Source organism: Mirounga leonina, unplaced genomic scaffold, assembly GCF_011800145.1.
Source record: "Mirounga leonina isolate KUSES-001 unplaced genomic scaffold, KU_Mleo_1.0 Mir_178, whole genome shotgun sequence".
Taxonomy (NCBI): Eukaryota; Metazoa; Chordata; class Mammalia; order Carnivora; family Phocidae; genus Mirounga; species Mirounga leonina.
This window is the reverse complement of record NW_023270464.1, coordinates 3,832,098-3,859,921: the sequence shown is the minus strand read 5'-3', so window position 1 is coordinate 3,859,921 and position 27,824 is coordinate 3,832,098. Positions and strand designations below refer to the sequence as shown.

The 27,824-nt window shown below is 43.3% G+C and overlaps 1 protein-coding gene and 1 non-coding gene across 2 annotated transcripts in view; one reads left to right on the top strand and one right to left on the bottom strand.

Annotated features, from left to right (window-relative positions):
* The window catches only part of ATP10A (ATPase phospholipid transporting 10A (putative)), a 200,844-nt gene that overhangs the window by 87,985 nt on the left and 85,035 nt on the right, over nt 1–27,824 (bottom strand).
* On the top strand, nt 11,820–11,941 carry LOC118023252. Its single transcript, XR_004682720.1, has one exon. It is a non-coding gene; the product is annotated as a small nucleolar RNA SNORA28 (small nucleolar RNA).

The window sequence follows — 27,824 nt, the reverse complement described above, 5'->3', positions numbered from 1 at the left end:
CACGATCCATTGTTTCCGTATAACACCCAGTGCTCCATGCAGTTCGTGCCCTCCTTAATACCCATCCCGGGCTAACCAATACCCCCACCCCCCTCCCCTCTAGAACCCTGCTTGTTTCTCAGGTCCATAGTCTCTCATGCTTTATCTCTCCCTCCAACCCCCCCCCCCATTTTTCCCTTCCTTCTCCTAATGTCCTCCATGTTATTCCTTATGTTCCACAAATAAGTGAAACCATATGATAATTGACTTTCTCTGCTTGACTTATTTCGCTTAGCATAATCTCCTCCAGTCCCATCCATGTGGATGTAAAAGTTGGGTATTCATCTTTTCTGATGGTTGAGTAATATTCCATTGTATATATGGACCACCTCTTCTTTATCCATTCATCTGTTGAAGGGCATCTCGGCTCTTTCCACAGTTTGGCTATCGCGGACATTGCTGCTATGAACATTGGGGTGCATATGGCCCTTCTTTTTGCTACATCTGTGTCTTTGGGGTAAATACCCAGGAGTGCAATTGCTGGGTCATAGGGTAGCTCTATTTTTAAATTTTTGAGGAAACTCCATACTGTTTTCCAAAGTGGCTGTACCAACTTGCATTCCCACCAACAGTGTAAGAGGGTTCCCATTTCTCCACAACCTCTCCAACATTTCTTGTTTCTTTCCCTGTCCATTTTGGCCATTCTAACTAGTGTAAGGTGGTATCTCAGTGTGGTTTTGATTTGAATTTCCCTGATGGCTAATGATGATGAACATTTTTTCATATGTCTGTTAGCCATTTGTATGTCTTCTTCAGAGAAGTGTCTGTTCATCTCTTCTGCCCACTTTTTGACTTGATTATTTGTTTTTGGGTGTTGAGTTTGAGAAGTTCTTTATATATCTTGGATACCAGCCCTTTATCTGTAGTGTCATTTGCAAATATCTTCTCCCATTCTGTGGGTTGCCTCTTTGTTTTGTTGACTGTCTCCTTTGCTGTGCAGAAGCTTTTTATCTTGATGAAGTCCCAAAAGTTCATTTTTGCTTTTGTTTCACTAGCTTTTGGAGATGTATCTTGAAAGAAGTTGCTGTGGCCGATGTCAAAGAGGTTACTGCCTATGTTCTCTTCTAGGATTTGGATGGATTCCTGTCTCACATTGAGGTCTTTCATCCACTTTGAGTTTATCTTTGTGAGTGGTGTTAGAGAATGGTCGAGTTTCATTCTTCTGCATGTGGCTGTCCAATTTCCCCAGCACCATTTATTGAAGAGACTGTCTTTTTTCCATTGCATGTTTTTTCCTGCTTTGTCAAAGATTATTTGACTGTAGAGTTGAGGGTCCATATCTGGATTCTTTATTCTGTTCCATTGATCTGTATGTCTGTTTTTGTGCCAGTACCATGCTGTCTTGGTGATCACTGATTTGTAATATAGCTTGAAATCAGGCAACGTGATGACCCCAGCTTTGTTTTTCTTTTTCAACATCTCCTTGGCGATTCGGGGTCTTTTCTGATTCCATACAAATTTTAGGATTGTTTGTTCTAGCACTTTGAAAAATGTCATTGGAATTTTGATTGGGATGCCACTGAAGGTATAGATTGCTCTGGGTAGCATAGACATTTTAACAATCTTTATTCTTCTGATCCATGAGCATGGAATATTTTTCCATCTTTTTGTGTCTTCTTCAATTTCTTTCATGAGTGTTTTGTAGTTCCTAGAGTATAGATCCTTTACCTCTTTGGTTAGGTTTATTCCAAAGTATCTTATGGTTTTTGGTGCTATTGTAAATGGAATCGTTTCTCTAATTTCTCTTTCTACAGTTGCGTTGTTAGTGTATAAGAAAGCAACTGATTTCTGTGCATTGATTTTGTATCCTGCCACATTACTGAATTGCTGGATGAGTTCTAGTAATTTGGAGGTGGAGTCTTTTGGGTTTTCCACATAAAGTATCATGTTGTCTGCGAAAAGAGAGTTTGACTTCTTCTTTGCCAATTTGAATACCTTTTCTTTCTTTTTGTTGTCTGATTGCTGTTGCTAGGACTTCTAGTACTATGTTGAACAACAGTGGTGAGAGTGGGCACCCTTGACGTGTTCCTGATCTTAAGGGAAAGGCTCTCAGCTTTTCCCCATTGAGGATGATATTTGCTGTGGGTTTTTCATAGATGGATTTTATGAGCTTGAGGAATGTTCCCTCTATCCCTATACTCTGGAGAGTTTTAATCAGGAAAGGATGTTGTATTTTGTCAAATGTTTTTTCTGCATCAATTGAGAGGACCATATGGTTTTTCTCCCTCCTCTTATTAATGTGTTCTATCACATTGATTGATTTGAGAATGTTGAACCACCCTTGCATCCCGGGGATAAATCCCACTTGGTCGTGGTGGATGATCCTTTTAATGTATTGTTGGATCCTATTAGCTAGGATTTTGTTGAGGATTTTGGAATCCATATTCATCAGGGATATTGGTCTGAAATTCTCCTTTTTGATGGGGTCTTTGCCTGGTTTGGGGATTAAGGTAATGCTGGCCTCATAGACGAGTTTGGACGTTTTCCTTCTCTTTCTATTTTTTGAAACAGCTTCAGTAGAATAGGTATTATTTCTTCTTTGAATGTTTGGTAGAATTCCCCAGGGAATCCATCAGGCCCTGGACTCTTTGTTTTTTGGGGAGGTTTTGATCACTGCTTCAATCTTGTTACTGGTTATTGGCCTATTCAGATTGTCAATTTCTTCCTGTTTCAGTCTTGGCAGCTTATAGGTTCCCAGGAAGGCCTCCATTTCATCCAGATTGCTCAGTTTATTGGCATATAGTTGTTGATAATAATTTCTAATAATTGTTTCTATTTCCTTGGTGTTAGTCGTAGTCTCTCCCCTTTCATTCATAATTTTATTAATTTGGGTCCTCTCTCTCTTCTTTTGGATAAGTCTGGCCAGTGGTTTATCAACCTTATTAATTCTTTCAAAGAACCAACTTCTAGTTTCGTTGATCTGATCTACTGTGTTTCTGGTTTCTAATTCATTGATTTCTGCTCTAATTTTAATTACTTCTCTTCTAATGCGTGGCTTAGGTGTCGTTTGTTGCTTTTTCTCTAGTTCTTTAAGGTGTAGAGTTAGTTGGTGAATTCGGGATTTTTCTGTTTTTTTGAGTGAGACTTGGATGGCTATGTATTTCCCCCTTAGGACCACCTCTGCAGTATCCCATAGGTTTTGGACCGATGTGTTTTCATTCTCATTGATTTCCATGAATTGTTTAAGTTCTTCTTTGATTTCCTGGTTGACCCAAACATTCTTGAGCAGAGTGGTCTTTAGCTTCCAAGTATTTGAATTTCTGCCAAATTTTTTCTTGTGATTGAGTTCCAGTTTTAGAGCATTGTGGTCTGAGAATATGCAGGGAATAATCTCAATCTTTTGCTCTCAGTTGAGACCTGATTTGTGACCCAGTATATGGTCTATTCTGGAGAAAGTTCCATGTGTGCTCGAGAAGAATGAGTATTCTGTTGTTTTAGGGTGGACTGTTCTGTAAATATCTATGAGGTCCATCTGGTCCAATGTATCATTCAAAGCTGTTTCCTTGTTGATTTTCTGCTTAGATGATCTGTCCATTGCTGAGAGTGGAGTATTGAGGTCTCCTAAAATTAACATATTGTTATCAATATGACTCTTTATTTTGGTTAACAGTTGGCTTATGTAGTTGGCTGCTCCCATGTTGGGGGCATAGATATTTACAATTGTTAGATCTTCTTGTTGGATAGACCCTTTAAGAATGATATAGTGTCCTTCTGTGTCTCTAATTTCAGACTTTAGTTTAAAATCTAATTTGTCTGATATACGAATTGCTACCCCAGCTTTCTTTTGAGGTCTGCTGGCATGGAAGATGGATCTCCATCCCTTCACTTTCAGTCTGGATGTATCTTTAGGTTCAAAATGAGTCTCTTGTAGACAGCACATGGATGGGTCCTGTCTTTTTATCCAATCTGCAACCCTGTGCTGTTTTATGGGAGCATTTAGGCCATTCACGTTGAGAGTGATGATTGAAAGATATGAATTAATTGTCATCATGTTGCCTGTGAAGACGTTGTTTTTATAGATTGTCCCTGTAAATTTCTGTTGTATATCACTCTTGGGGTCTTTCTCCTTTTTAGAACCCCCCTTAATATTTCTTGCAGGGCCGGCTTAGTGGTCACATATTCTTTCAACTTCTGCCGGTCGTGGAAGCTCTGCATCTCCCCATCCATCCTAAATGAAAGCCTTGCCGGATAAAGTATTCTTGGCTGCATGTTCTTCTCATTTAGTACTCTGAATATGTTTTGCCAGGCCTTTCTGGCTTGCCAGGTCTCTGTGGATAGGTCTGACATTATTCTGATGTTCCTCCCTCTGTACGTAAGAAATCTCTTCCCCCTAACTGCCCTTAAAATGGTTTCCTTGGTTCTAAGATTTGCAAGTTTTACTATTACATGCCAGGGTGTTGGCCTGTTTTCCTTTATCTTGGGAGGGGTCCTCTCTGCCTCTAGGATGCGAATGTTTGTTTCATTCCCCAGATCAGGGAAGTTCTCAGGTATGATTTGCTCAAATACATCTTCTAGCCCTCTCTCTCTCTCCACTCCCTCCGGGATTCTAATTATTCTGACATTGGAATGCCTCATGGTGTCACTTATTTCTCTGATTCTATTTTCATGGATTCTGAGTTGTTTTTCCCTGGCCTCCTCTTTTCCCTTTTTATCTATTATACTGTCTTTCAGATCACTTATTCTCTCTTCTGTCTCAGTTACCCTAGCTGTTAGATTATCTAGATTGGATTGGATCTCATTGATAGCATTTTTAAGTTCTTCCAATTCCTCTTTTATTTCTGCCCTTAGAGACTCTATGTTCCCATTAATGGATTTCTCCATTCTAGCCACTGTCTTCACAATTGCTAGCCTGAATTCCATCTCTGACATCTTGGTTATGTCTGCATCCATTTGTAAATCTGCAGCATAAGTCATAAGCTCTGAGTCTTTTCTGTTTTGGGGGCTCCTCCTCCTAGTCATTCTGTTGATGGGTGTTTGGGGGAATGTATAGAGTCCCAATTATTGACCAGAACCCAAGCAAGATGCACCTGTTTTCTTGGGACCTTAGGGTTGCTGGCCTCTTGTTTTCCCAGCCTGTCTTCTGCGGGAGGGGCCTGCTGTGCTATTACTCAGGCAACCCTGTTTGGGCGGAGTTGCCCTGTGCCCCTGTGGCGGGGGATGGACTCAGTGGGAATCAGTCTTTGGGGCTTTTGCTCTCTGGCGCCTTTCCCTGGAGGCTTTCCGCATCTCTTCCGCAAATCAGAGCAGAAGAGACCTTTTCCAACCCTCTGCCTCAGAGCAGAGAGACCTTAGTCTGTTCTTCAGTGAGCCCTCCAGGCCACACTGTCTCCATCTCTGTCTGTGCTGTTATAAACTGCAGCGTCCTGGGTTGTGCGCCCCTCCGCAGCGCTCCCAGTCCTGCCTCCAAGTCGGGGCATGTCTCTGCCCTTTTTGCTTCTAAAACCGCCAGCTGCTCCCAGTTCACGTGCACGCAACTCTGCCGCTTGGGGTTCTGTCTTGGGGACTGCAGTTTGCGTGTGCGTGACCGTTGCCTCGGTTTCTGTCAGTGGGGGCTGCAGTTCGCGTGCGCGTGACCCCGCCGGTCTGGTCCTCCACCCTGGGGGCTGACCTAAAGTTCTCTCCCGACGCTACCGGTCTGCGAGTCTGTGCCCCGTCCGCAGCGTGCGAGGCTGTCACTCACCGGCTGTGTAGGATCACCACGGCCAGGCACCCTCCCGCTGCCGTTTATCCTCTGATATCTGCATGCAGAATCACGGCTCTCTGCTTCGTACCTCAAAACCAACCGCCTGTGATATTCTGTTTGTAGAGATCCAGATCTTCTTACATCTCAGGCTGGTTTTGTGAGCGCTCAGAGTGGTCTGGTAGATATCCAGCTCAATTCCGGGGACCACTTAAAATAGGGTCCCCTACTCCTCTGCCATCTTCCCCCCCCCCCCCGGGGAGTTTCTTTCAAGTGTTCCAATGTCCATATATCTCCTTAAGAGAAATAGTGAGCATGAAACTCTGCCAATTGTAAAGTGCTACTCAAATGGGAAGTTTTTCTATACTAATGAAAGTATAGAGTCAACCAAAAGAGTCATCCTTCAAGACTCTTAAATGTCAGCTTCTACATGAAATTATTTTCTTCTATCCTTAACTTCTGCGTTCTCTTCCATCAAACTGCTAAGAGTCTTACTAACTCCTGCTTAGATGAAAGCAGTCCACGCACTTGTCTTAACATTCCCCTGTGACTAAATATTGTGAAGGCAGGGCCATCCTTGTCATGGGCATTCTCCTTGCAGAACTCAGTGCCTCATTCAGGAGAAGAGGTTGAGTTTGCATCACCGAGTGAATTGAAAGACAAGTACAATACTTATGGGAAAAGCACCCTCAACAAGGAGTGAGATTTTAAAATGTAAAGTTCAGGACTACGGCTACTGGGAAAGATTTAGTAACAAAAAACAGACAAAATATATACAACAAACACATTCAAGACACTGAACATTTTGGACAGTGACACCTGAGAGGGAAAACAAAGGACGCGAGCCCTACATTCACCCCAGATTACTGCTTTGAAAGACTGTACAGATCATGACAGAGGGCATGGGAACCCAGCTGGCTGATTTCTTCCATGGAGGAGCTGGGTCCTATAGTACAAGAACAAGAGCTAGAGTTTTCTAGAGTGTAGAGTATCAGAGAGGATAGAAGTGCACAGAGAACCCTGGGAACCTGTGGACGGTCCCCCTCAAGTATCCAGCAAAGAAAACAGACACACACATGTGAAAGAGCAGATGGGAAAGAACAATCTAAGGGCTGGAGGGAGCTGTGTTCTGGGCTCACACACAACGCACAACAGTACCTGTTCCCAGCAGGCAGACTAGAAAAAGTCAATATCCACGGGCATTGGTAGAAGAGTCAGGAGTAGAGAATAATTAGCTCTAGATGAGTACTGCTTCAATCACACCTAACAAACCAAACTACTTTCAGTTACGTAAGTGAAGCTCAAGCTTAAGAATATTTATAGAAACATGAAAAGAGGCAGCACCCAGTAATATAAAATCCAAATATCTGGCAGGAAAATAAGACCCATCATGAGGAAAATTAACAAATCAGTTGAAACTGATTCAAAAGAGCCACAGATGTTAAAATTAGCAGGAAAGGACATTAAAACAGTAATTATAACTAGATTTCCTATGATCAAAACAGTAGCAGGGATGGGGAAGTTAAAAAAAAAGGCCCAAACTGAACTTCTAGATATAAAAACCACAATGTCGGAGATGAAAAATAAAACAGATTAGAAATTGCAAAGGAAAAGAAAGTGAACTTGAATTTTTTTAAGTTTTATTTATTTTAGAGAGGGAGAAGAGAAAGCGCACATGCACACCCACAAGTGGGGGGAGGGGCAGAGGTATAGCATCTTCAAACAGACTCCCCACTAAGTGCGGAGCCAGTGAAGGGCTCAATCTCACAACCCATGAGATCATGACTTGAGCTGAAATCAAGAGTCGGACATTTAACTGACCATGTAGGCACCCCAAAAAGATAGTGAACTTGAAAGATAGCAACAGAAACCATTCAAACTGAAATACAAAGAGAATGAAGAATCAAAAAAGAAAAGAACATCAGTGATTTATGGGACAACTTCAAGAGACATTAAATACTTAAGGACTTGGAGTTCTCAATAATAGTAATGGCTGAAAATACTTTAATAGTAATGGCTGAGAAGCTTCCAAACTTGATGAAAACCATAAACCTGCAGATCCAAGAATTCCAAGGCTCAAAATGACAAGGAAATTACAATGTTACATCATAATCAATTTGCTCAAAATCAACAATTAAAAAAAAATCTTAAGAGCAGCTGTGTTATAGGGGCACCTGAGTGGCTCAGTCGGTTAAGTCTCTGACTCTTGATTTCAGCTCAGGTCATGATCTTGGGGTCCTGGGATAGAGCCCTGCATCAGGCTCTGTGCTCAGCATGGAGTCTGCTTCAGATTCCCTCCCTTTGCCCCTCCCCCTTCTTTCTGTCTCTCTAAAATAAATAAATAAATCTTAAAAAAAAAGAGCAGCTGTGTTATATACAAAGATACAAAAATAAGGGTGATGGCAGACTTCTCATTGGAAATAATGTAAGCAAAAAGACAAGTGAGCAACATCTTCAAAGCACTGAAAGACAAGATACTGCCAATCTAGAATCTATACCCAATATAGATATATTTCAAAAAGAAAAGCAAAATAAAGATGTTTTTGTATACACAAAAGCTGAAAAAAGAAATCATCACCAACAGAACCACACTACCAGGAAATGTTAAAGTCCTTTGGGCAGAAGGAAAATGGCATCATTTTGAAAGCTAGACAAAATAATAAGGAGCACAGAAAATGTTAATTACATGGGTGAGCATATAAGATTTTTTTATTATATGAATCTCTTTACTATATGTATAAATACAAAAAATAACAAGGTGTGGTGGTATTTAACACACATGTAAAATAGTACAAAGGCTGCAAGGCTACCAGAAAAAAAATGGAAGTATACCACTGCAAAGTTCTTTTATTATATGTGAAGTGGAATAATATCACTTAGGATAGACTAAAGATATATCCTATAAACCCTGAAGTAACTACAAAAATAGCAAAACAAGGAGTTGTAGCTAATTAGACAAAGAAGAGAAAAGAAAAAGAGAACAGGGCGCCTGGGTGGCTCAGTCGTTAAGCGTCTGCCTTCGGCTCAGGTCATGATCCCAGGGTCCTGGGATCGAGCCCCACATCAGGCTCCCTGCTCGGCGGGAAGCCTGCTTCTCCCCTTCCCACTCCCCCTGCTTGTGTTCCTGCTCTCGCTATCTCTCTCTCTGTCAAATAAATAAGTGAAATCTTTAAAAAAAAAGAAAAAGAAAAAGAGAAGATGAGAAAGCAATTATCAAGATTATAGACTTAAACTTAACCATATCAGTAATCACATTAAATGCAAAACCTTTAAACATCCCAATGAAAAGGCAGAGATAATAAAAAAAGGATTTAAAAAAAGGCAAGACCCAACTATATGTTGCTTATAAAAAATGGACTTCATAAACAAAGTCACACAGGTTAAAAATAAAAGGTGGGTATGTTAAAACTACTCAAAAGAAAGCTGGAGAAGACAGAGTAAATCTCAGCTCAAAGAATATTGCCAGGGACGAGGAAGATCATTTCATAGTGATACAAGAGTCAAAATGACCCAAACAATGAAGCTTCAAAATAAAGGAAGCAAAATTTATAGATCTGCAAAGAGAAATAGACAAAACCACAATTATACTCAGAGGTTTCAACAGCCCTTTTCAATAATTCATAGAACAAATAGGCATAAAGTTAGCAAGGACATAGAAGACTTGAACAGTACCATCAACCAGAATGACCAGCTTGACATTTATAGAACATTCAACCCAACAAAAGCAAAATTCACACTATTCTCAAAAGAGCACATAAAGAGGGACCATATTCTAGGTAATAAAATAAGTATGAATAAATTTAACCTAGTTTAAGTCATATAAAGTATGTTCTCTGACTACTACGGAATTAAGTTAGAAATCAATAACAAAGATCTCTGGAAAATGCCCAAGTATTTGGAAACAAAATAACACATTTCTAAATAACCTACAGGTCAAAAAGAATTCAAAAAGGAAATCAGAAAATGTTTTGTACTGAATGAAAAATGAGAACACAAATACGATTCCATTAAAGCAGAACAGAGGGGGAAATTTATAGCACTAAATTCATGCATTAGAAATGAAGAACGGTCCCAAATCAATGACCTCAGATTTAACCTTAAGAAATTAGAAGAGTAAACTAAATTCAAAGTGAGCAAAACAAAGTGATGAAGATCAAATTGGAAATCAATGACACAGAAAACAGAAAAATAATAGAGAAAGTCATTGAAATCAAAAGATTTCTCTTTGAGAACATCAACAAAACTGATAAACCTCTAGCCAGAAAGATAAAGGAAAAAGAGAGAGAGAGAGAGAGAAGGCTCTAATTACCAATATTAGGACTGAGTATTAACAAACATTGCCAATAAATTCAACGAACTGGATGAAAAAGGAAAAACTCCTTAAAAGACACAACTACCAATGCTTACTGAAGAAAAAACAGATAACCTGATCAGCCCTATATCTACTAAGAAATTGACATTTCATATGATCCTGTATATAGAAAGTCTCAAGGAATCCTGAAGAAAAGTACTATAGCCTATAAATTCAACAAATTGCAGGGTACAAGATCAACACACAAAAATCAGCTGTTTCAATCACTTAAAAATGAACATTCTGGAAGGAAATTAATAAAGCTATTCTGTTTACAATAGTATCTAGAAAGATAAAATATCTGGTAATAAATTTAACTAAGGAGGTGAAAGACTAGTATCTGAAAACTATAAAATATGGCTGAAAGAAACTAACTAAATAAATGAAAAGACATCCTCTGTTCATGAATTGGCAGACTTAATATTGTTAGGACATCAGAACCACCCAAAGTGATCTACAGCTACAATTCAATCTCTGTCAAAATCACCACAGCTTTTTTTTTGCAGAAATGGAAGACAATCCTCAAATTCATGAAAGAGAAGTTGGAAGACTCTTTTATGTCCTAATTTCAAAACTTACCACAAAGCTAGAGTAATCAAAACAGTGTAGTACTCACATAAAGATGGAGATATAGACCAACAGAATAGAAAGCCCAGAAATAAACTCACACATAAAGTCAAAGGATTTTTGAAGACCACACAATAGGGAAAAAATAGTCTCTTCAACAGATGTGCTGGGACAACTGGATATCCCTGTGCTAAAGAATAAGGTTGGGCACCTACCTTACACCAGGATAAAAATTAACTCAGAATGATCTAAATATAAGGACTCAGCCATAAAATTCTTTTATTTATTTATTTGAGAGAGAGACAGAGACAGAGATAGCGAGAGAGAGCATGAGCTGGGAGGAGAGGGAGAAGCAGGCTCCTCGCTGAGCAGGGTGCCCGATGCGGGGCTCGATCCCAGGACCCTGGGATCATGACCTGAGCCGAAGGCAGACGCTTAACCAACTGAGCCACCCAGCTGCCCCAGCCATAAAATTCTTAAAAGAAAATATGAGGGTAAATCTTTCTAACCTTGGATTAGGCAATGGATTCTTAGATGTGATAACAAAAGCACAAACAACAAAAGGAAAAAACTGTTAACTTCATGAAAATTAAAAATTTTTGCAAATGAAAGGACATTATGATTCAAGTTAAAAGATAACTGAGGGAATGAAAGAAAGTATCTGCAATCATATGTCTAATAAAGGTAAAGAATTCTTCAAGTCAAAACCAAAAGACAATCACCTATTTAAAAAATGAGTGAAGAACTTGAACAAAGAATCTGTCCAAAGAATATATACAAATGGCCAGTAACATATAAAAAGATTCCTAATATCATTAGTCATTAAGAAAATGGAAACCAAAATCACCATGAAATACCACTTCACACCTAACCAGGATGGTTTTCCTTAAAAAAAAAAGGAAAATGACAAAGGTTGACAAGGATCTGGAGAAATTGCAAGACTCATACATTGCTGGTGGGAATGTAAAATGTGCAGCCACTGTGGAAAAAAGTTTGGTGGTTCCTGGAATAAACACAGAATAACCTTATGACCCAGCAATTCCACCTCTAAGTATAAAACCAAAAGAACAGAAAACAGAGGCTCAAAGAGATACTTGTACACCAATGTGCACCGTAGCATCATTCAAAGTAGCCAAAAGTAGAAACAATCCAAGTGTCCATCAGGAGATGAATGGATATTGCAAGCAATGCTGTGGCAGATGATGGACATTGTCTGACACAATTTGAGCTTGCTATGGCAAGAAAGTCTAACCTGTTCCAGTGTTCTCCTCCATGAGACCAACTGTTATATAGACTTCAACAGTGTTCCAGCTTTGGGCTAAAGTGCAGTTGAGATGTGTTCTTGTTCAGGTACATGGGGGATGAGAAGGTCAGGAGTGCCAACCTTTACTAACCACCTGGTCTTCTGAGACATCACCACTTCATCTTAATCTTACTGAACAGTTAATGCCTTTACTATTCTGGAACATTCCATCCTTACCCAGAGTTTTTTACATAGGAAATGACAGGGTATGAGTTTCGTATGTGAATCCTTTTAGAATTATAAGTAGCATTGTGTTTGTGTATGGTGTTCTGAGGGAAGGTTCCAAAGCAAAAGAGGGCAAGGGTTTTAAATGTTCATGAGAGACAGTGAGGTGTAATATAAACTGGAGTATTAAGCTTTTACTTTTTTTTTTTGGTTTGGCCTAAAAAAAAAAAAAAGAGAGGGAGAGAAGAGAGATGAATGGATAAAATATGGTATATCCATTCAATGGAATATTATTAGGCCATAAAAGTAATAAAGTTTTGATACATGCTACAACATGGATGAAAATTGAAACATAATGGTAAGTGAAATAAGTGACACAAAAGGACAAATGTCAAATTATTCCATTTATATGAAATTTCTAGAATAGGCAAACTCATAGAGACAGGAAGTAGATAAAAGGTTGCCAGGGGCTGGGGGTATAAGAGGTTATAGCTTAATGGTTACAGAGTTCTGTTTAGGTTAATGAGAAGTTTTGGAAATCAATAGCGGCAATGATTGGTCAACAGTGTGAATGAAATTCATGCTGTCAAATTATACATTTAAAATGGTAAAAAAGCTAATTTTATGTTAAACATATTTTACCACAACTTAAAAGAAAAATACTGGTTGACCACTCACCACACCAAATATTGTTGAGGATGTGGAGAGGCGGGAATGCTGGTGGGAATGCAAAATTATGACACCAATGTGGAAAGCAGTTGGTAGTTCTTAGAAAGCTCATCTACTATACAATCCAGCTAGTCCACTCCTGGGTATTTTATTTATCTAAGAGAAATTAAAGTCTATTTCCATACAAAGACCTACATAAGAATTTTCACAGCACTTTTATTTGTAACAGCCAAAAACTAAGCAATCCAAATGCCTATCAATAGGTGAATGTACTGAGATAATACAGTTGAGATATAGCTACATAAAGCAGTATTACTAGCAACGAAAAGAAACAAATTACTACTACACAATAACTTAGATGAATCTCAGTGTTTGTACCAAGAGAAAAAGGCCAGATGAAAAAAGTACGTACTATAAATCTCTAGAAAATCCAAAATAATCTACAGTGACTGAAAGATCAGTGGTTGCCCAGGGGCTCAGGGAAGGGTGGGGGAGAGTCTTTACAAACTTTTTGGGGTGATGGACATGTTAACTAACTTGGTTGTGGTAACAGCTACCCTAGTGTATATATATGTTAAAACTCATCAAACTGTCCACTTTAAATATACACAGCTCATTGTATGTCAATGGTACCTCAGTGGAGCAGTATTATAAATGAAAGGGCAGATGAAGTTTGCAACTGATAATTAACTAGCAAAAGTTTTGTTTTTTTTTTCCCTAGTGGCACACTAATTTTCCCTAACTTTTTATTTTTTGAATGGGTCTTACAGAGAAGCTAAAAACAATTGCTTAATAAACTGCCTGTCCTTTAGGAACTACACTGTCAACTGACTTCTCCAAGGCTATTTTCACCTTAGGAAAAGACACTTTCCCACTTCCTTCCCCCCTTCCTTCATTCCTTCCTTTCTCATTCAACAAATATTTATTCAGCATCTACTAATTATCAGGCATTATTCTAGGCATTGGGAACAAAGACATAGAGAAGATAAAAAATTCTTGCTCTCGGGGCACCTGGGTGGCTCAGATGGTTAAGCGTCTGCCTTCGGCTCAGGTTGTGATCCCAGGGTCCTGGGATTGAGTCCCGCATCGGGCTCCCTGCTAGGCGGGGAGCCTGCTTCTCCCTCTGCCTCTCTCTCTCTCTTTGACTCTAATGAATAAAAAAAAAAAAAAATTCTTGCTCTCATGGAGCTTATATTTGAGTAGGAGAAGACAGACAATAAAAAAATTAAGTACAATATGTGGTATGTTGTTTGAGAAGAATTATTATGGGGAAAAAATAAGGCAGACAATGACCAATAAGGCAAAGCCTGGCCAAGGAAAAGGAATAAGTAAAGTCTGCTTTTCATGAGGAAGTCACAGAAATAATCATGGAGAAGACAATATTTAAGCAAAGACCTAAAGGGGGTGAGGGGTCAGCCATGCAGAGAGCTGGGGAATGAGCATCACAGATAGAACTAGCAAGTGCAAAACCTCTGAGGCAGAACCATGCTGGCTTCTGGGGAAGAAGCAAGAAGGCCAATGTGGACTGGTGAGAAGCAAGCAAGGAGGAAAGTAATAAGAGATTATGTCAGAGATGATAGGGGAAGATCATATAGAGCTGGTGAGCCATTATCGATTTTGACTCTGAGTGAGATAGGAAGCCATCGAGGGTTGAAGAGGAGACTGGGTAGGTAAGGGGCAAAGGCTGGTTGGGTTAAGGGAAGGTGGGGGAAGGGTAGAAGCAAGGAGGGTAGTTAGTATGGAGGGTAGTACAGTAACCCAAGCAAAAGACAATGGTGGCTTGGTCCAGGAGGTAGAAAAAAAGATTTGCTTACAGTCATGTGTGAAATAGAAAGAAGAAAGAGAGTCAGGGCTTTTGGCAGGAATAACCTGAAGGCCATTAACTGAAATGTGGAAAATTGTGATGAAAGTTTTTTGGGAGAAAGATTGAGTTCGATTTTACATGGATTGTGTTTGAGGTGCCAGTAAAACATCTCCTTTAATGAGATTAGTAAGGAAGAGCATAGAAGGAAGGGACACATCTGAAAGTGAAATGAGGTCAAGAGTGATCACTGTTAAAAGAGAAACTGATTAGGATTAGGTGATCCAGACAGAAGACCATGCAGGTGAAGCCATCAGGTCACTGATATGGAGTGACCAAGACAAAGGCACCAAGATAGGCCAAGAGCTCTGCATGGAGCTCCATTGTGCAAGAGGAGTGAATCTTTGGGATTCACACAAGAGCATTCTAGGTAGGTGCCAGTGGAGGCCTTGGCTACAGAGATGAAGAAGAGTGGGTAGATTTAGACACATTTAGGAGGTTAAAATTAACAATACTTGGTTCAATACTGTAAGCGAATAAATCTAGGATAAAATACTGAAACTCAGAAATAGTTATGGTGCCAGATTTATTCAAAAAGCAAAAACAGGAAATGCTATTAATTCTTGATAATTCTAATGAATGTTTCTTTCAAATCCGAGGACATGGTGCAGTATTTTAAATGGCATGTGTAATGCCAGAACACCTAAATAGAAAGGGCAGCATTTAGAAATTATTACATTTATGTACGTATGTATGTAGGTATATATTAGAACATGAGAAATATCAGGAAGGAGATACTACCAAATATTTAGAGCAGTGATCGCTGGATGGTGGAATTTCTGGTGACTTTTGTTTTTTTTCTTTCTGTTTACTAAGTTTTAATTGTCATGTTTTCTTTCACAACTTAAAAACAGAGTATTAGTTTTGTCCCTCTAGAAAGAAAATGAAAGAGGCAATAATCTATGAGTGACTTACAGTTGATAAAATTCGTGCTAGATTCCTGGCTCCATTTTTAAGCTCTGAGACGTCAGAAGCTATTAACATGAAGATTCCAATTTGGGTAAAAAATGAGATTAAAAAAATTGAAGTCTTTAAAATTCACAAATAAAAAAATACAAGTTCTGTTTGCTGTGCAGTAACTAAAGTGGGATCTAGAATATGATATTCGTGTTTTTAAACACTGTCAATATTGGGAAGAAGCAAGAAAGGGAAAGAATAATCACCTGTCGAAGCACAGTGAACTATAAGTGAGATACAACAATAATTTGGGACCTGGGAAGCCCATCTTTTTCTTTGATTTGCATTTGGATTGATGGGAGTCTCTAACCTAGAATAAAAAAATTCATCACTTTGTTTTCTTGTTCTAAGTGAAGCCACCCCAAATCCCACGTATTTCTCTTTTGTAATTATGTTTATTTATTATTATTATTATTATTAAAGATTTTATCTATTTGAGAGAGAGAATGGAAGAGAGAGAGCACAAGAGGGGGGAGGGTCAGAGGGAGAAGCAGACTCCCCGCTGAGCAGGGAGCCCGATGCGGGACTCGATCCCGGGACTCCAGGATCATGACCTGAGCCGAAGGCAGTCGCTTAACCAACTGAGCCACCCAGGCGCCCTAATTATGTTTATTTTTAATACCCTATGCTCATGATTCTTTTATATGCTGAATGTTAACACTTAGCTGATGGCATAAAACCATCTCTGCTCCTGCACTTATTTATTTTTATTGAAGTGTAATTGACAAACAATATCTTACTAGTTTCAGGTGTACACCATAGTGATTTGGTATTTTTATACATTCTGAAATGAGCCCCACTTTAAGTCTAGTCTGTTACCAAAGTTATTACAATATTATTGACTGTATTTCCAGGGCTGTACATGACATCCTCATAGCATATCTGTTTATAACTGTCCCTCTTAAACCCCTTTACCTATTCCACCCACTTCCAACTCCTCCCCACACTGGTAACCAAAAGCCGCTGTACAGACTGTGAGTGTCTGGCAGCTTTGGCACGCCAGCTGGAGCCGGAGCAAGTGCAGGGCAGGAGGGTCCCAGGCCACACTGGCCTTGCCTCGGTGAGATGGCTGGATCAGATGCAGGCCAAGGGGCAGTGTCAGTGCATGCTACATAGCAGCCGGCATGGCAAGACAGTGGGGGCTGGCATGGGCACAAGCCAGGGGTGTCCTAGAGCTCACCACACTGGGCTGTTCTGGCAGGTGGGCTGGAGCTGGAGCAGCTGTGGAGGCAGGGGCGTTCCTAGGGCACACCCTATTGGGACTGCCTCTTAGCAGGATGGCTGGGCTGGGCACAGGCCATGGGGGGCCCTGAGCTCATCACTTGCCAGAGCCCCCTCGACCCAACAGCTGGAGCTGAGGTGGGTGCAGGCTAGGGATGCCCACGGTGTGCAGTACTGGGGTCACCTTAGGAGACAGCTGGAGTTGGTATAACCTAGGGGTCTGGGCATGCTGAGGTGGCCCTAGCAGGCTGGCTAGAGACCCTGGAACCTGTGCCCATTGGGTTTATCAAGATGGAGAGTGAACGTAAAAACTAGTTCTCGCTGGCACCTTCAACCCAGAAGGAGTTCACGCAGTTTCCTGCCCGTTTGGCAGAGGCTCTGGGGTTAGTAAGTAGATTTCCTTTACTGACAGTCTAGTTACCCTTTATTTATTTATTTAAATATTTATTTATTTATTTATTTATTTATTTATTTATTTATTTGAGCAAGAGAGGGTACAAGCCAGGGGAGGGGCAAAGGGAGAGGGAGAAGCAGGCTTCCCACCGAGCAGGGAGCCCACACGGGGCTCGATCCCAGGACACTGAGATCATGACCTGCGCTGAAGGTAGACGCTTAACCGATTGAGCCACGAAGCACCCGCCTTTTATTTTTTTTAATTTAAATTTTAGTTAGTTAACATGCAGTGCAATATTGGTTTCTGGAGTAGAATTCAGTGATTCATCACTTACATACAACACCCAGTGCTCATCACAAGTGCTCTCCTTAATACCCATCACCCATCTAGCCCATCCCCCACCCACCTCTCTAGTTGCCCTTAAACACTGTTTTTTCACTGTGCCTCAGGGCAGCCAAGTCTGTGTATGGGGCCCCTCAGTAATATCCTTCCCTACCGCAGGTGGCACTTTGGGAGTGGGGTCCTATTATCACTGTGTCTCCGTGTCCCTGGCTCTGCTCTATGTGTTCTCTCTATCCTTGTTGTGCAGAAGCTGTTCAATCAGCCCTCAGTTCATCTTCAGGAGGAATTGATCTATATGTAGGTATAGGTTCTGTGTGTCATGGGAGGGGGTGTGTTCAGGGTCTTCCCACCCCTCTATCTTGGACCGCCTTCCTGCAGAGAAATTTATTTCTGTAAGAAAGGAATTGCTTCTCCACCTGTGCGTACTTCCTCCTCCAGCAGAAGTAACCTGCCCAAAGCAAGGGCTTTACTTTTAGAAGTCTAAATTGCTTGCACATGGAATTCTTGAAATAAATTATTTCCACTGGGACTCAGCATACTTTTAATTCTAGATCATTATTTTAACATCTGCTTATTTGTTTGTCCCTTGAGTAGTAGCCACTGGTGAGCCCAACTCATCCCAGGTGACAGCAGATGGTCAGGCTTCTGCTTGTGGCAACTCAGTGTCACTGGGTCCCAGGACTCACTTCCTCCTATGAGCTGGCTCTCCAGTATCCTTTCGAGCACCTCATCACTGGCTTCAGTCTGCTCTCCCTGCCCCTCCTGTCTAACCCTTCTGACCACCCCAGGCTCTGCTTGGCTGCCACTCACAACCCCTCTGATCCCCAGGCCTGGGAACAGCCACAGCACACCCGGTCCTTTGCAGACCCACCTAGCAACTAAACACAGCACTATCTTTTACTGAGGGCATGCCATGTGCCAGGAGCCATGTCTTAATCCGTGTCCAGTCCTTACACCAGCACTACAAGGGAAGTATTTTCTTATATACTTGGCACAAATAAAGAAACTGGAACCCAGAGGGCACATAACTGGTTCCAGGCAGAGTTAAGCAAGAGGTCTATGCCCTTTGAGACCTCCATCCTCTTCCTGGCATCCTTTGTGCCCCCAGGGCCACTGTCCAGCTTGGGGATGGAGGAGGGGGGCTCCTGCTCAGGGAGAACCACTGTGCTGTGTGTGCTGCTCTCACAAGCCTTTCTTGTTCTTCTGCCATTAGCACAGCTATGTCAGCACCTGCTTGCTTTGCACTGCCAAGTAGTGGCCCCTGTTGCTTAAAGTGACTTAGAACGATGCTCCAAGTCCCCTGCTTAACTGGCTAGCAACACTCATTCTCCTGACCAAATCCCTAATCCTTTTGAGGATTAAAAATCTCAACAAATAAAAGGATCCCCTTTGCTATCCAATGATATGAGGTCAGGCAGCAATTCTCCTGGCCGAACAGCCCTGCCTCCCTGCTCCCTGTCCAGCCTCCGGTGCACTTCCCCCTGGGAGCAGCTGGGGCAGCGGTGGTTCTGTCCTCCCAGGAGAGTCTGGCCCCATGTTTGATTTAAATCTTCGCTGCCCAAGTCTGCCTTCCTCTGTTCTATTCTTGATAAAGCTGGACCTTTTCTGCAGCATAACAAGGCAGATGAGAGCAGGCCTCAGCTCAAAGTCTGAGTCCAGCACTCCTTGCCATGCATCTCATCTGAGAAGCAGATTTCACATCCCTGCGTCCCGGCTGCCACATGGGGCCTGGCATGCAGCGCACACAGGTGGTGCACACAGGTGGCTGGACGTGTGTTTAGCTGTTTAGCTGTTTAGCACTGCCATCTCACTACCCCACACCTCTGCCATGTCCTTGCCCCTTTCCATAAAAGGCAGTCACAGAGTGGAGACGGGAGAGTCTGTGAGACCTTGAGGTCCAACAATGTCCGTTTCCAGATAGGGAACAATCCTGGGCTGTGAGAGGAGTGACATGGTCAAGGTCCCACGGCCACATCACGGCTGGTCTCCCATCTCTCTGCCCAGCCTGAAACTGTTCACCACAACTCCATTCCATTCCCCTTCTGCTCCTTCAGAAGTCCCCAGGCTCGCATTATCCCTCTGAAGCAATCAGTCAGGGCCAGAAGCGGAACGGTCCATGCTCAAACGATGGTCAGCGCCTAAGCCAAAGTTCCAGAACTGCCTCCCCTACTTTTTACTTTTCATATTCTCTCCAAGGAAAACCCCACAAGATACCAAGTAAACATATGTGATGGTTAATTTTATGTGTCACCTTGACTGGCCAAGAAGCAGTGCCCAGATTAAACACTGTTTCTGTCATTCTGTCATTTGTGTGTGTGTGTGTGTGTGTGAGTGTGAGGGTGTTTCCTGGGAGATTAGCATTTGAGTCCATGGACTCAGCAAAGTACATGGTCCTCCTGGACATGGGAGAGCATCACCCAATCCACTGGGGACCTGAATAGAACAGATGGAGGAAGGAGAAATTTGCTCTTTTTTCCTGCCTCACTGACTGAGCTGGGATATCATATCTCATCTTCTGCCCTCAGACTGAGATTTACATCATTGGCTCCTTTGGTTTTCAGGCTTTTAGTCTGAGACTGAATTACACCACCAGCTTTGCTGGTCTCCAGCTTGCAGATGGCAGATCGTGAGACTTCTCACCTTCCATAATCCCATGAGCCAATTTCTATAACAAGTTTCTCTAGACATACAGATCTCCATATATATAGATATCTGTATGTCTACATCTCTCTAGATATGGACATCTACAGATAGATTTATTATAGCTATTGGCATACAGATACTGACACAGAGAGATAGATACAGAGAGATCTACCTATCTCTCCTATTGGTTCTATTTTTCTGGAGAACTCTAATATAATATCCAACAACCTTTTAGAGTCTATTACCCTTTCTGAATACTCCAAGAGACCTAAGTAAGGCCTCTTCCCAAAGTAGTCTCAAGGCCCTAAGATCAGTTGGTATGAAACAGGAAGAGACTGGAAGAACCTCTGTTTCTGTAAATGGTCCCACCCTTGGTGATTTCTGCCAAAGACTGCCTCCTGAGTTTCAGCTGACCTACGTGGTAAAAATCATGGCTCTTGGGGCAGACACCTCCCATGGGAAACTGCACATGTACCTCTATGTACCTATCTACACACACACACACGCTCATGTCAGTCAATGGGTGTACTGTGTACCTACAGCTTACCCTTACCTTTTAAACTTTATTTTTTTTAAGTATAACTTTATCAAATTATTTTTTTTATTTTATTATGTTATGTTAATCACCATACATTACATCATTAGTTTTTGATGAGTGTTCCATGATTCATTGTTTGCGTATAACACCCAGTGCTCCATTCAATACGTGCCCTCTTTAATACCCATCACCAGGATAACCCATTCCCCCACCCCCCTCACCTCTAAACTTCAAAAACAAAGAATATTTGTTACATATTTTAATCTTGTGTTACAAGATTTCTGGAGGCCTTGGAGGACAGGATGTGGTATTTGGAATTTTAAAAAACAGGCAGTTACCTGAAAACAGGCCAGAAACAGAGGAAATCCCCAGGTTGCCCAAGTTCACACCTGGACAGAAACCCAGGATATCAAGCAGAGGAGGTCCAGGGCATGCTGTGGATGATATTCCAAAATGCTAGTGTCTCCTAAAAGTGTGTCCACTCTGGGAGGTGTGGACTGAAAGGATTTCACAGAGACAGGGAGGGTGCAGACTGTCTCCTAAAAGCGTGTCCACTCTGGGAGGTGTGGACTGAAAGGATTTCACAGAGACAGGGAGGGTGCAGACTGTCTCCTAAAAGCGTGTCCACTCTGGGAGGTGTGGACTGAAAGGATTTCATAGAGGCAGGGTGGGTGCAGACTATGAAAGACAAGCTAACAGTATGAAGCAGAACGGTGCAGATGTGGAACAGCATCTCCTGGCAGGGGCTGCAGAGGGGCTGCATCAGGAGGCCAGCTGACAGTGATTCTCATTAAGAAAAGCTGTTGGGAACAGAGGCTGCCAGTTCAATGAAGTCTGGGACACGGCACCAGCTGTAAAAGGATTCAACCCAGGAAGCACAAGCACTGTTCGTAATTAACTACTACACAGATCTGAGCCAGCCAACACAGGCTCCTCCCACATGGATCAATCTACCGGGAATGCAAATAAAGCATCCCTGAAATTTCATCTATGAAAGAATATCACTCGATTTTATTTTATCCAGAGGTTTTCAAAAATGCATCTTTTGTAGGTAATGGATGTTTGTGACTTTAAAAAAAAAAGAAGTGTCTTAATTAGGGAATTACGGAAATATCAGCTTCTGTCAAGAGGGCAAGAAGAACATAAAGATTGATTATTATCCCATTCATGTCTAGAAAACACAGGAAATAATTACGGAAAAATAAGTATTTACATCCAGGTGTAAATCCTGCACTGCATGCCTTCTCAAACTTGAAGGGACTCAAATATGAATCCCCCAGGGATCTTGTAAAAACTGCAGATCCTGTCTCTGTGGGTCTGGGTGGCACCTGGGACCTCTGCGTCTCTCACCAGCCCCAGGTGAGGGCAATGCTGCTGCATACCGACCCACCTCTGGAGCAAGGACCTAGGAACACAAGGGATCATGTGCAACAGTTCATTAAAGATCCGTGAGGCAGTATGGGTTTCCAGGACCGAACACGTTCCCTTCCTGGTGATCTCAGCCACCTTTAACTTACCTCCCTGAAACACAAGGATTATTACCACGGACCACTCCACCTGTGATACTACAAATGTGCAGGCTCTGCCCCCAGATTCAAGGTGCCAAGAGCTAAGGGCTCCTGCCGGTTGCAGAGGGTAATTCTGCAGTGTGCCTGGTGAGCACTTAACGAGGAGGCAGGAGAAACAGTGAACATAAATTAAGGCTTGCTTCTGGATTATTTTCCCTTTGTAAGCCTGGCTTTTACAACAGTCCTCCAGCTTGAGGGGGAGCATCTCTGAGCCCTGGTGGCCACGTGGACCCTCTAATGAAGTTGGCACTGGACTGTGGGGCACGGTGTCTGCTGAGCTCAGCACTGCAGCCAGGCTCCCGGGCTGCCGGTGGAGATTTGTCTAACAGCCGCTAGCACATCACGCCAATATCCTCCCTTTCTCTGTGGAATGCCTGCCAAGAACTGCAGGATGTGACAAAAGAATTCCCTCTCAAAATCAGAACTTTCCTTTAGAAGCACTGCCCCTGCCCCTGTAGCTGAGTCAGTTAGAAGCCCCGCGAAGTGTTGGTTCTGCCGGACTTGTTCCCGTGTTCTTCTGCCAGGGAGGCTCAGGTTAAAGCTACAGACCTGGCATGCCATGGCTCAGCGGCTGGCAGTCTGCCATGGAAAGCTTGCTCTTACTGCAGCATTACAGCCGCCCCGCTCTTGGGCACAGGTGGGCAGGGACTCCCACAGCCCTGGGCAAGGGGTCAATGATGCCGCCGCCTCCTTCCCAGAACTCTGGACAATTCTCGACTAGCCACTTTATAAACTCTCTGCCTCGCCATTATTTCTGTGGACTGACGGAGCTGAAGGCAGGCCTCCCACTTGAGACAGATCTATTGTGTTCATTATCAGGCTCTTCTGCACAGTGAGGTGAACCCTTCTCCATGTTGCTAGGCCCAAAGGGGCTGCCCCCACCTCCCTCCAGAAGCCCACCAAGGACAGCAGGAGCAGGAGAAGAGCTGGTGATAAGAATGGCCACCCCCATTGACTATGGGCCTGCCAGGAAAGAGGGACCTCTGGCATTGTTCCCATTTTGCAGATGTTGAGACTGAGGTCCAGAGAAGTCATATGATTTCTAGGTCACAAGCTAGCAAGTGCAGGACCAAAGCCGGCTCTCCAGGCAGGTCTGCCACCAGCCCCCAACTTCAAGGGGGACCAAGCTTGCCCAGGCTCCTTCTTCTCAGACCCCCAACCCCAGCATCTTTCTCATCAGGCTCTTGCAGTGCCTTGTACCCTCAGAAAATGGGGATTTCCTCTGAGCCAGCAAGAAGGGGTGAGAAGAGCTGTGGCTACCACAGCAGGTTGGGAAGCTGAGAAAGCAGGAAGTTGCAGATCACTTCACAGGCCAAGGATGTACAACTTTATTTCTTCTTCACTATAACTGGAGGGCACAGCATTTAGTTTTTTAGCATTTAGCATCTCCCAGTTCTGCTCATCTATACTATTAATGGGTTTTTAAATTCTTGGAGGGAATGGGATGAGCAGCATCCGTAAGCACTGAGGAGCCACATGGCCAGATAGCCTCCTCCACCCTTAGCAAGTAACAGGCAGCCTAGGAGGCTTGGTCTATCCCTTCCTTGCTACTTTAGGCAGCCTTCAGTTTGAATCCAGCTCTGCTCCACTCAACAGATCAAATTACTTAGCCAGAGCCTCCTTGAGAGAAGGGATTTTTTGTTTTAATTACAGTACCTGGCACACATGTGCTTAATACATCTGTGAGCAATGAATGAGTCTTTCAGAACCTCCTATTTTCTAATCTGCACAACCTGGATGCAACCATTCTCTGAAGAACAAGGCCCCATCCTCAACACTGCCTCCCAGCCTCCACTCTGGCTGCTTCTCACACAAGGAGGGCAGAAAGCAAAGACACAGGGAGGGCTTAGTTGTCTCTCCACATCTTGGTCAGATCCCTGAAGGTGGTGTCACAGTAATTAAGCCCAAATGCAGCCCTGCCGTGCCAACTGCAGGGCCCCCAGGGCTGTACCCTTGCCGAAAAGCCAACTACTTCCTATCCTTACAACCCGCTAACAGCAGTGTGAGCCGGGCACATGCAGTGGGCCCAGATGGGTCATGTCATCGCATCTGCAAGCCTCAGGAGGGTCCCCCATCACCCCCATCTTACCAGTCGGGAGGTATAAAGAGAGAGGTCCCTCAGGGCCCAAGCCAGGTCCTTCCATTGCAGAACCCCGGAGCTCAGTGTCTGTGCTCAATTGCAAGAGCTCCCGTCGTGCCTCAGCAAAGCCTCCTGGACTGAAGCTATGGACCAAAATCACAGCCTGGAAAGGCAGAGTCAGAATGCACCCTAGAAATCATCTAGTCGGGGTTCTGTCAACACTTCAAATGACTGGAACTCTCTTAGCAAACAAAATCTTAAGTGAAACTCATACACATGTGTGTTTATCTACTGTATCTATGTGCATATATGCACCCACATATGTGTGTATGCATATGTTATAGAGACATATGGAGACACACACATACACACGCATTTTGCCCTGACCTGTTTCTTGGCGTCAGCAGTTTCTCTAGACCAAGCTTTCTGCTACATAGCCCATTGCAGTCAGATTTTTAGACAGTAATCAACTTACCTTCTGTCTGTTCTGGCCTAAGGAGTTTCTCCTTAACTTTACCACCATGCCAACAGCCCCTGCAGGCTTCTGAGCGGAGAGTGCCCAGAAGAGTACTGCGATCCATGTGGATGACTGGCAGTCGCTGCAGAGAGTGGGGGGCTGACGGCATGAGAAACACTGCATGGACACCGTGCAGTGCCCTTGAGAAGGTATGAGGAGGAGCCAAGTCAGGCTGCTGGTGGTGGGGAGTGAAGGACAGATGCAAGCACCCTTGAAGCCTGCCTTCGATGAGCTGAAGCAAGCCAGGGGGCAGGAGGAGGGGCACTGTGAGAATGGGCTCTGCAGCCAGGACACATATGTGCAGTGGCCCCTCCTCTGAGTAGCTGCAAGATTTTAGGCAAGACACCTAACCTCTGGGACCTGAGCCACCTTATTTGTAAATGAGGGAAGCAACTGTACCTGTCTTGGGGTAATGGTCCGCAGCCGTGGGGAGCCTGGAACACCCCCGTGTCTGCCTATCCCACACCAAGGGAGCCAGAGTGTTGGCGGGCCAGGCCCTCAGCCATGTCTAAAGCTCCAAAGGGGTTCCTGTGCACCTCCCAGCATGGGTTTCGATCAACCATACTAATAACATGCTAAGTGGTGAGTACTGGCAAATGTTAGCTGCGGAGGCCACAGGCGAGCTACCCGGCAGCTTTCAAAGATCTGGAGAACTTGCCTGTGGAGGGGAGATTAGATGTCCTCCATGTGGCCCCGAGGCCGGGGGGACCTTTCTAAGTCATACATTTGAGGCAGATGTGATGTGCCCACCTGCCCCTCACTATTTCTAAGACAAACTACTCAGGAGGGAGCGTTTGTGTCCTGGCGTGGCATGCACTATTAAGTGGCCTGCACACACACACACGCACGCATTAACGCACGCATGCATACATGCACACACACACTTAAAAGAACTCTAACCAAATTTTTGAAATCTTCCCAATAGTACAAATTCTTGTTCTTTTTGTTCCACTGTCATTCACAGAGTTTTTAATATCTAATATCTAATATATATATATTCTCAGCAGGTTGCAGCCAGCCAGAGGAAGCCATCCTGCCTCAGCCTTTGGCAACCATACCACAGTCCCCCTGAACTCTTTCCAGTTCCAGATACCCACAGTCAACTGCCATCCGGAGGCAGATGATCCTCCTTGGAAGGATCCTCGGAAGATCAACAGCAGTGTAACATCACATCACAATGCCTGCCTCATTCACTTCACTTCATCTCATTTGTCTTATCTCACATCGTTACAAGAAGGATGACTACGGGGCGCCTGGGTGGCTCAGTCATTAAGCATCTGCCTTCGGCTCAGGTCATGGTCCCGGGGTCCTGGGATCGAGCCCCGCATCAGGCTCCCTGCTCGGCGGGAAGCCCACTTCTCCCTCTCCCACTGCCCTGATTGTTCCTACTCTCGCTCTCTGTCAAATAAATAAATAAAATTAAAAAAAAAAAAGAAGGGTGACTACAATAAGATATTTTGAGAAAGAAATCACATTCACATAACTTTTATTACAGCATATTGTTATAATTGTTTTATTTTATTATTAGTTATTATTAATCTATTACTGTGCCTAATTTGTAAATTAAACTTTATCACAGGTATGTACGTATAGGAAAAAAAACATTGTATACATAGGGTTCAGTATTATCTGTGGTTTCAGGCATCTACTGGGGGTCTTGGAATGCATCCCCCATAGATAATGGGGGACTACTATACTAGGGCTCAAGTTTCTAGCAATAAGTTCATCAAGAGAAAGCATTTTCCTCCTGGCAGTGGAAGAGAAGGAACGTGGCATGCAACAGTGGGTTGATCTGAGGTGATCAGCATGCTAATAGTACCTGCAGAAATGGCACTGCTTTCCCCCTGACACCGCACTGTCGGGGTGAGTCGTGTCCTCTCCCCAAATTCCTATGGTAGAGTGCTAACTCCCAGCACCTCAGAACGTAGAGATGGGGTCTTGAGGTAATCAAGGTAAAACATTAGGGTGGGTCCTAATCCAATCTCACTGGTGTCCTGATAAGGAGAGATGAGGACAGAGGCACAGAGGGAAGACCGTGTGAGAACACGGGGAGAAGACAGCCATCTACAAGCCAAAGAGAGAAGCCTCTGAAGAGACAAGCCCTGGGACACCTTGATCTTGGACGTCCAGCCTCCAGAACTATGAGACAAGAAATTTTGGTTATTTAAGCTACTCGGTCTGTGGGACTTTGTTGTGGCATCTTTAGCAAATGAATACATGCACATTTAAAACATGATCTGCGCAGAAACAGAATTACCCCTTTGAAGCCTTGAGGCACTGTCTCCTGCAGATGAAAACTGAAAGAAGCAGGAACCGCCGGGCAGCCCTGGGCCCCGAGGCCTCAGAGGTGGGGTTTGAGAGCTGGAGCGTCCCAAAGCTGACGCCAGGCCCTCCTCCCTTCCTTCCTTCCAGCCCTGACATACCCTGCATTTCTTCCCAATTCCCCAGGAGGATTCCTTGGAGAGGCTAGGGAGATCACCCTGAGCACTCACTCTGGGACAGTGTGGCTGGCACCTGGCCTGTGCTGTGGGGGGTCTCAGGGAACTGCTATACCCAGGCTTGACCAAAACAGCAAGGGGGAACTTACTGGTGAGTGCCACCAACATCACCACCATGGGCCTGTGTGTCCTGACTGGAGGAGAGGCAGATCCCTCCTATGATCTAAGTAAACCAGGAACTTAGTAATCCCATTCCCTCAATGTGGGCAGGTCAGTGAACACACGGTGGGGATCAACCACTGCCTTTAGAAAGTAGCTTTTTAAACTGACCTACCCATGGAGCTGTTACAGCGTTACAAGTACCCAATTCCATGTTTTGGGAGTATCCAAAGCTACTGTTAATTCCAAGCATTATTAAAATTTTGATTTGCAGAAATAACAGCTCTCCCTCACAGAGTCATCAAGAAAATTAGAAGAAGCAATGTCATATG